This window comes from Corvus kubaryi, unplaced genomic scaffold, assembly GCF_017639235.1.
Source record: "Corvus kubaryi isolate FWS band 111438036 unplaced genomic scaffold, C.kubaryi_AGA036_p1.0 69, whole genome shotgun sequence".
NCBI lineage: Eukaryota > Metazoa > Chordata > Aves > Passeriformes > Corvidae > Corvus > Corvus kubaryi.
The window spans coordinates 9,797,156-9,806,393 of NW_024582057.1; positions in this window are offsets into that span (position 1 = coordinate 9,797,156).

Here is a 9,238-nt window from a genome sequence, read left to right on the forward strand (position 1 = left end):
CCTTTGGGCACAGGGGTATGTGCTAAAGCCACAAGCACCCTTAAAATACATTCTTCTGTGTAGGAATCTTTTAAGGCAAAGTTCAAGTTATCTAATATGCTCTCAGAGCGAAACACTACACTCTTAGCCACTGCTTAGTTTTCTGACACTTTTGAGCTCTTGTCTTAACTGTCTCAAGTGAACAGGTTTCTCCAGGTTTGTTCATCATTGGTTTTTATTCCTCTGGTTTTGTAGGCACTCCTGTTCTTAATTCATTTTGAGTTAATCTGAAGATTAACTGTGGCTCCATTGTTCCATTTGGTGGAGATTTGCTTCACATGAATCATTTTCTGTCAGTGGTCAAATTATAGATAATGGAGCTGGACAGGCATTCATTCCCAGAAAGGAACACTCTCTGCTGTTCTTCTAGTCCCCTGCTTTCCTATTCTCTTCTAGGTTAGTTTAGTGTAGGTTAGAGCGTGGCTTAGTCACAGATAGTTTTTTAATGGGAATGTCTGAGAAATCCAGGAGTTTTTTTTCAACTAGATTGAAGGATCTTCTGAATTGTAGGTTTTTAGGAGACTCACTGTGCAAGTGCTTGCTGGGAAAGGCAAAGCTACATATCATCCTGCTGAACAGAGGGCTGGACTAAGACCTGCACTGGATTTTCCAGATCTCTGACTCCCTTCTTGCTCTTTAAATAATGCAGAGGTTCATTGCAGGTCAGAGAAAAATGAAGAGGATTGAAGATGGTCGCAGTAGTCTCAGAATCAGGAGACTCTCTTTATTCCTTTCCATGGATAAGCCTCCTAACAGGAAAGGATAAATAGCAGGAGGACTTTTTCTAAAGGTTACAGAGTAGTAGTTGCTGAGATGCGTTGTGTGGAAAGGAAGATGGAGATGTAAAAGCACTGCAAGTACAAAGGAAATGACAGATTTTGTTTCAGGTAGTTAGACTACTCTGTCAAGAATGCAGATTTCAAGGACAGCCCTTTTAGCTGGTGGTCAGATGCTTGTCATAGTAAAGTTGCTTTCAGGCACAGAGGAATGGATTGCAGACTGACCTGCTTTCTACACCTAAAATTCCACACATTTAGATAAGACTGTAAGTAGCACTACGTCCTTAGGGATAAGTTTTGTCCAGCACTCTTAACCTGTTTGCAGTTATTTGGGCTGAAATTCTCAAATCTATCCTTCATTTTTCAGCAACATTTTTTTAATGTTTCTGATGGTCTTGGAGCCAGGACCAAGGTAATGAAGACTTCTCTATATGATCTTTAAACCACAAAGAGCTCTGATGACATGGATGAGATAAGCACAGGAAGGCCAAAGCAAGGAACAAAGATCCAGCTGCTGATGTCAATCAGCAGAACACAACCTCACATCGAGAAGCAATGACTCACTCTGTAGCAGAACAGACCACCAGTGTACCCCTTGTGATTATTCTTTGCTTCAAGAGAATGCAGGAAACTTGGATGTCTACAGTTCTCCCTTGGCTTTTTTCTCACTGTTTGCAGCCATACACTTCCCTTGCTGTCGGTGTCTGCAGGACGTAGTAGGGAAGCAGATCCTTGTCGAGGAACCAGAGGCTGATCTCAAGTTTAACACCAAAGGCTTTTCTTGTCCCTTTCATCTTACAAAATGAACGTTCTGCTACCACCCTGCTCAGATGATAATTACAGAGTACCTGATTTGTCTGAGGTTGCCTGTGAGTAAAGGTATCATTAGAAAAGTGGAGTTGCTGAATAACAAGAACAAAACAAGGACTCCTTTGATTTTCACTGCCCAGGAGGGCGCCCCTCCCTGTTTGTCAGACAACTGCTACAACAAATAATGAGTCTTATACAGTCTTATACATCAGAGCAATTAGGGTGATAAAGTATCTGTGGTGATCCACAGAAACTTTAGCATGACAGAAAAATACCTCTTGAATTTGAGAAAGTTGGAGAGATTTCAGATGTTACTGATGGTCTCAGCTCATCTGGGAAGCAGCACATGAACAGAGTCTGATATTCATTTCTGTGATCTTCAGGTTGTATGAGTCAGGAACCTATTGAAAACCAAGTATCAGCTTATAAATAGCACTGCTGTCTGCTGACTCTCCAATACTGGATTTACTGGCAACAAGGTGCGGGAATTGATGAGTGTGAACTTTGCAGAGACCTGGGGTACCTCATTGTAGTGGTTTGGTCCAAAATACTCATTACTGTTTATCTGCTGTGAGATAAGAGTTAGGAGAAATGCAAAACAGGCACCAAACTTGAAAGAATATAAAGAAGTTTATTAACAGACCTAAAAGAAGAAGGAAAAAAAATTATACCACCTTCAGAACTCTCCTCCTCCCCCCACCTTCCTCCCTTCTCCCACTGACAATGTGAAAAGACAACCCTTAAGATGTTCAGTATGTTTACCACTTCCATAATAACCTTGTTCAGTCCATTTAGAAAGAGAAGTCTCTTCTTGCTCATGCTATGAAAACATTATCACAACGAGACAGCCACCCACTTCCAAATATTGTTCAGTCCATTTAGGAAGAGGAGTCTCTGCCTGCGTGTGAGTCCTTTCCCCCGACTTGCAGCTTTTCCCGCAACTGCTTTCGAGGGTCCACTCTTGAAGTTTTCTGGGGTACAATTTTAAGGTTGAGCCGTTCAGAAACAAAAACAGAGGCCCTTCTCCTTCCCTGGGAGCAAAGGGTCTTCATCATCTTCATCGTTAGGACTATCTCTGGGAGCATCTCTAGGAACTGAGGTTTTCTCCTTTCCCATTTGGAGCAAAAGTCCTCATCTGGTTCATCTCTACGGACTGAGGTTTTCTCCTTTCCCGTTTGGAGCAAAAGTCCTCATCTGGTTCATCTCTCCCTGTCCAAACTTCTCATGAAATTACAGCTGCGTCAGCATCTGCCTATCTCAGCGCAGGTGCTTTTGCTCACGAGTTGAACACTCCACCCCCCATATCTTCATGAAATTACAACAGGATACTCTGATATATCATAGCTTCACAACAGAATTTCAGCTTTAAGCATCTCCTCTCTCTCTTCCCTCAGGTTTTCAGCTCTTCACAGCAGTAAAAGGGTTAATCTCACCTCGGCCTTGCAGCTTTGCAGCTGGAATGTTGAATTTTTCTTATCGAAGTGGAGAGGGGGGAGAGCCGAGCCGCTCCGGCTGCCCACGGCAAGGCAGTGGGGGGGGGGGTTCCACGGCTGGAACAGGTCCATGGCTTCAGGATGGCCGTGGCCCGGCCCGGCCTGGCCCAAGCAGGGCCTGGCCGGGCCCACTGGCCCCACACGGGGCCTGCAGCCACTTGTCCCAGCGCCGGAAACGAGAGAGAGCTTGGAGGGGGAGTTTGCCTATTCTTAAATGTGGATCACAGAGGTGATCACAACTTTAAGTGGCTTAGAGAATTGTCCATATTCAAACTGGCCAGCTGATAGGTTCTATCAGTTCCCAGAGGAAACTGTAAGCACCCCTTAGCAAGGACGTCCCTTCCGGGACTATGCTTGCTAACCTATGACACTCATGCTGGCCATTCAACTCACCAGGGAAAAGGGGAGCCCAGAGCTGTTGTTTTCCCACTTGAACTTCTTTGTGCACCAGAAGCATTTCCATGATTACAGTAAAACCCATTTACATTCCAGGGAAATTTAGACACGATACAAAATAACATGAAAATATTCTCCATCTTTGGTTCACTTATCAGCATCCAAAAACAGCTCTAGCAATACAGCCAGTTCTGCCTGTTGTACCTTCTCTGCTCACACCCTTTCTCACTTGTTCATGAGCTTTGACTAACAGGAAATTACATTTGTAGGCAGGGATGTCTGCATGTGTCTTCTTAACGGACTTCCATAGTGTAAGGTGTTATGACTACACAGATAAATATTTCTGCATGATGACCCTGTTTTATAATGCTGATTCAGGCTTTGTGAGTGATCTCATTTATAGTATGTCTGGATATCATTTCTTTGTGGCAATTTAAATCATTTTATAAGCCATATTTCTTTACCTTAAGAGCAAGTGCATTTTTCAAAGCTGTGTGATACAGAATGTCTATACGTATTCCTCTCCTGGTTCTGCCTCAGTGCATGACTATTCTTGTCAGTCATCACTGTGGGATGCAGTAGAAAATAGGAAATTTCCTTTGCATTTTAGGAATGAGTCTGTTTCTCTATATTGCTTAGACAGTGAAAAAGATAATAAATATTTTCATGCAATGGAGCTGTTGTTGTTAACTTTGGTTAGAAATGACAGAACTGTGGCTGGAAGGAGCTTTGAGATTCCTGGTGCATCTGCTGCCCTAAGGTAGGATGAGAGATCTAGATTACAGCTGATAGGTGTTTGTTGAACCTGTTTTTGAAGCTTCTAGACAAAGAGTTTCCAAACCTCTGTTCTGTTCTTCCTTATTCCTGAAGTTTTAACTCAACTTTGTCCTAAGTTGTCCTGACTGTAAATTAAAACTGTTACATCCAGTTATCTTTAAACTTGGTATGTGCTGATGGCCAAGTTGTTCAAGTACTTATTAGTCAGTTTATCCTTTGAACAAGACGTAGCATTTGGGAGCGTATCCCTGGTCATAAAATGTAATTATTGTAGATGTACTCATAGCCAGGACATTAACACTGCGCTAATCACACTACCCAAAACCTGTGGGTATTGGTAGCTACTGAGCTACTTTAACAAATTATGGACTTGGAAACTTGAAATACCCTTCAGGGCTGCTCAGCCCTGTAGCACATTGTGTAATTTTCACCACTCTGAGGAGAAAGGTACTGCTTTTGGCCATCATTCTGGATGTTAAAAATAATTGCTCTTCCTCGTTCCTGCGACAGCCCTTGTGGTATGATTTCCATAGCTAGTCAAATTGTGCAGTGGCTCAGTAGTCCTATACGTTATTTGTATAAATGTTAGTGTGGATATTCTTGCCAGTCCTTACGGCTAGTGAAATCAGATGTATCATAGGTCCAGAAATGGAGCATAAGTATTTGCCAATATTGTGCACATATTGTTAGTGACTGAGTTTTGAAAACAAAGTGAGATTTGAAAATATCCTTCCTAAGCAGCCAAGCACTGTGAGGAACTGGCAGGTGGATAACTTGAAAACGCAGGGTCAAATTTTCAGCCAATGTAAACTGATTCAGCTCCAGATGAGGTGAGAAAAGAGAATTTGTTCCCATGGAAAAAGGTTCTTCTTCAGGCCACAGAATAATATTGGTGTGTAAATGGTATGTTTCCACATACTGACATGGAATTTGTACAATAAATCATTTCATCATTCTGCAATTCAAATTCCTACATTCCTGGGGTAACCAAGGACTACTGAACTGTCCTGAAAATAAGTTCTCTACATCTCTTCACATTTCTGCTTTCCATCAGTTCCACTGATTTTTACCATTGATAAAGATTTTGCTCTCATATTATCCTGGATAAATTTGACAACCCTTTCTTTTCTGGCCTGGCTGTAACCCAGACACATCACCTTGTGAATCCCAGACACTTGTATCCCAGCTGGTTGTAAACCTTTGTGTATAATCTAACGGGGAACCTGTGACCAGTGTCACTTACCAACAACCTTCCTAAAACAAGATACTTTTACTATACAGAATAAGATATTAAAGAAAACTTGACTTTAACACATTCTGCTTCCAAGAACCACTATTTCATGCAGAACATGTAAAGTAGTCCCTGCTATTGTGTTCTTGAGTAATCACTGGATGCAAACAAGAATGTCTTGACAGAACATGATGTCCAATAGCTTCAGTATTTGGCCTGGGACACCCGAGTGAAATCCATACACAGAAGTGCCTCGCGTTGCTCCAGACGAAGGCAGGTATCTGACTGCAACATGCTGATGAAGGGACATTTAAGGGTGTGTGTGGGAAATCATGACACAACACTTCCCTTGTAGCTCTCTGCGTGCCAGTGGAACAGAGTCCCCATGGTACAGAAGCACACACAGTGCTGATGCAGGGGGAAAGCCCCATTTGGCCATTTTCCTAAACCTCCTTCTTGTACAAAGTAAACATTACCAGTAAGCCATGGGAGGTAAACAGGATCTGGAACACCATCAAATGCCTGTGGGTTGACTTCAAAGCACTGACCCTGCCAGCAAGCCTTCTCATTTGAGAGTGGGGAAAGTGTTCCACTACGTCTTCATTCGCAGAGCTGTAGTTTACTGTATATTTAAGATGTGGTTAATTTTTTCCTCCTGTATTTGTAAACCAGAAACAGGATGTACCCATAAATATATTCTCCCTTTGTCTGCTTTTGTGCTACACAGAGAAACAAAACTCTGTGTGTTCATTTCTAAATTGAGACTTCAAGACAGCCCTTTTTTCTTCCTGCTCAGCTGGAGAACTGGGACTGAATTCTGTTCTCAAACATGAGTGTAAATCTATCATAACTCCACCAATACCTGTTCACTGACAATTTAATAGTTTATAAACAAATGTCGTGTAATTGCAGAAAATTGTATAGGCAGAAGAGACCAGAATTAGACCATATTTGCTTTTGCAGTACAGTTCAGCAACGGCCAAAATATATCAACACTGTTTTAGCCAGAAATCCCAAAAGACCATCGTGCAAGCTGCTGTGAACACAGTCAGCTCCATCCCAGTCACACTCAGTGCACCTCAGTGCAGACACAAGACAATTCCATTAATATATTCTGAAAATAATATGGTACTTTAGAGGGATTTTCAACCATTATGGAATTCTGGATCAGGAAATACTTTCCCCTCAGTGGTCTCCCCTGTATTCTTTAGTAAAATAATTTCCCACTCATCAGGCAGAGGGTCATAGAACTGGCAGGGTGAGAAATTATAGACTTAGAACAATCTTCCTCCAAGGCCAAACACCTTGTGGTCTCCAAGGAGCATGGTTTTTCAGGCACATGTCAAACATCAGAGCACTGGAGAAGAATTTTCTTAGAAAGTTTCACAGTGATACTAAAAAACCTCTACCTTTTGCACTCATTATTATTTTCAGAATGACAGGTCAGAGAAATGAAGGCAAAAGCCATTCAAGTTCCTAGTGGTGGCAAATTACACCTCGCTGTGCTTTTAGTTCACAGATGAAATACAACAGGCAAGAGACAAGACGTGGCAGATGCTCAAAAGCATTGAGTGCCTGAGGCAACTTTCAAATCAAGGTTCAAAAAAGCCATACCAATTAAATGCTTTGAATACTTTTATTGCTGCCACACTTTACTACTTACAAAGAGAGGGCCTGGAAAGAGTACCTGAGGAGAAGAGTGTGGGACAAGCCTCTACATATCTCCATGCCCAACATCTGTATGGAGACTCACTCAGGACATGATCTGTGTTCATGGCAGCCAAGATCCTTCCCCCACGGTGGTGTTTAGGCACTGGAGATGGGGTTACTGGAGACATGTGGGGGGAAAGCAGTGGGGTTCAGCACTGAGCTGTCTCTGGCTTGGGACCTGGTGGCTGGGGACAGAGGCCTGCAACACCTCCTGGAGAGTGGCCCCACCCATCAGCCTTGTCATGTGGCTGAAGAGGGGAGGCATCATGCTGGACTTCTGATTTATGCAGTGCATCATCCAACTGTTTAAACAACCCCACTGCAATGGGAGTTTTCATGGCTAAGAATGAAATAAGAATGAAATAAGAATGAAATAAGCTCCATTAAGGGTGGAGAGAAGAGCTTAGAGAAGAGCTCTAAACAGGAAAGGCCCATTATAATTTTTCCAGTTGTCTTGCCAAAGCAACTTGGTGTTTTCTCTTGGGGTCAAGAATACGGATATCAGGAAATGTCCATGGCACTTGAGAGCAACATGTTATTTATGCCTTACTCCTTTCTACCAGAGTATTGTGCTCTCTTTGGGCAGAAAGAAGCAGAACCTGCTCTACCCTTAGGGGAAATATTGGCCAAAGGAGAGAATGTTCTTGCTTTGATTGTGTTTGATCAACAAGAAGAACAGGTGGTCAGCTCTGAACTTGTAAGGAATGTGGAGGTAAAACACTCTTTTGGTCAACCCTGTAGCAGCAGCTGCATCAGTTCCTTCTTCATTAACTTTCACAAAGAAGATTCTTCCCCTGTCTGCTCCAGCTAGCTCCACACTCACTTTCATCTCCTCAATTTTTTTTCTAAGTGCTGTACTCTGTGTAAACACGGTCGTGTAGTCAACATCCTGGGTTTTTTGCAAGAACTGCTACATGGTTTAGAAGCACTGACCAACCTTCAGACACTGTGGTTCACTGAAGTACCTAGTACCAGAGGTGGATTTTTCCCACAACACCACAGGAAGTTAGACACTGGTATGGGAGCATAGCTGAGGTCCTCAGTGCTGGGTATTTGCTGCTGTACTCCAGCTAGGGATCTGATTTCCTATGCCTTAGGCCTAGCCCACATGTTTCAGCAGAATAGTGTGGGGAGCTTGAGGCATCAATGGTTATGGCTTGAAATGTATGTGGGGCTCCTGAGGCTTTTGTTGAGCTCCACAGTCAGTGTCTGTCTGCACCTCTGGAAGGTTTGCACAAAGCAACAAGCAAATAAGGCAGCAAGGTGGAGTTGCTCCAGTCTGGGGTACAAGAGATACACCAAAGGCCCCTGGGCATGTCTTCCAGGATCCTTCATATTCATCACCGTTCATGAGCAATGAAATGGGCTCCATGCTGACACAGCACTCATCCTTTGACCATGGAGGCTGCTCTGCAGCAGTCAGTTTTCTCACAGTGTTTCCTCCTGGTGTCTAGAGGGTGGCTGTGGGCAGAGCAATGCCCATATTTTTGGCCAACAGCTGCTGTGCTCAGCACTGCTCTGAGCAGAATAACACATTTCTCACAGAAGACCAGCAGCTGAACCCATCGAGCAAAATGCACCTAAGTCCCCACTAGATAACATGCAATGATTGCATGAATAATCTGAAAATCCAACTGAGGGAAATTTCCTGTCATGAAACTCTAGTTTGAGAAAGCCTTTCCCCACAGCAGTCATCCCACTACATTTTAGTAAGATGATTCCTCACTTGGCAAGCTGAGGGCTGTGGGAAAGGCAGGACTGGTCGTTGCTGGCCCATGCTTGGGACTGCTTCGTGCTGGCAGACTGCAGGGGAGAGAAGGGACAGGCAGCAGAGTGGGCTGCAGTGGGGATCTCCTGGGAAAAGAGCTGTCAGGGTGTGAGTGGAGGCAGAGCAGCAGCTGGTGCTGTGAGGTTGCAGGCTGCAACTAAGGCTGTGCCAAAAGCTACCTGGTTCGTGAGGCATTGCATCAGAAAATAAGGTATCCGTCAGGATTTGTGACAGA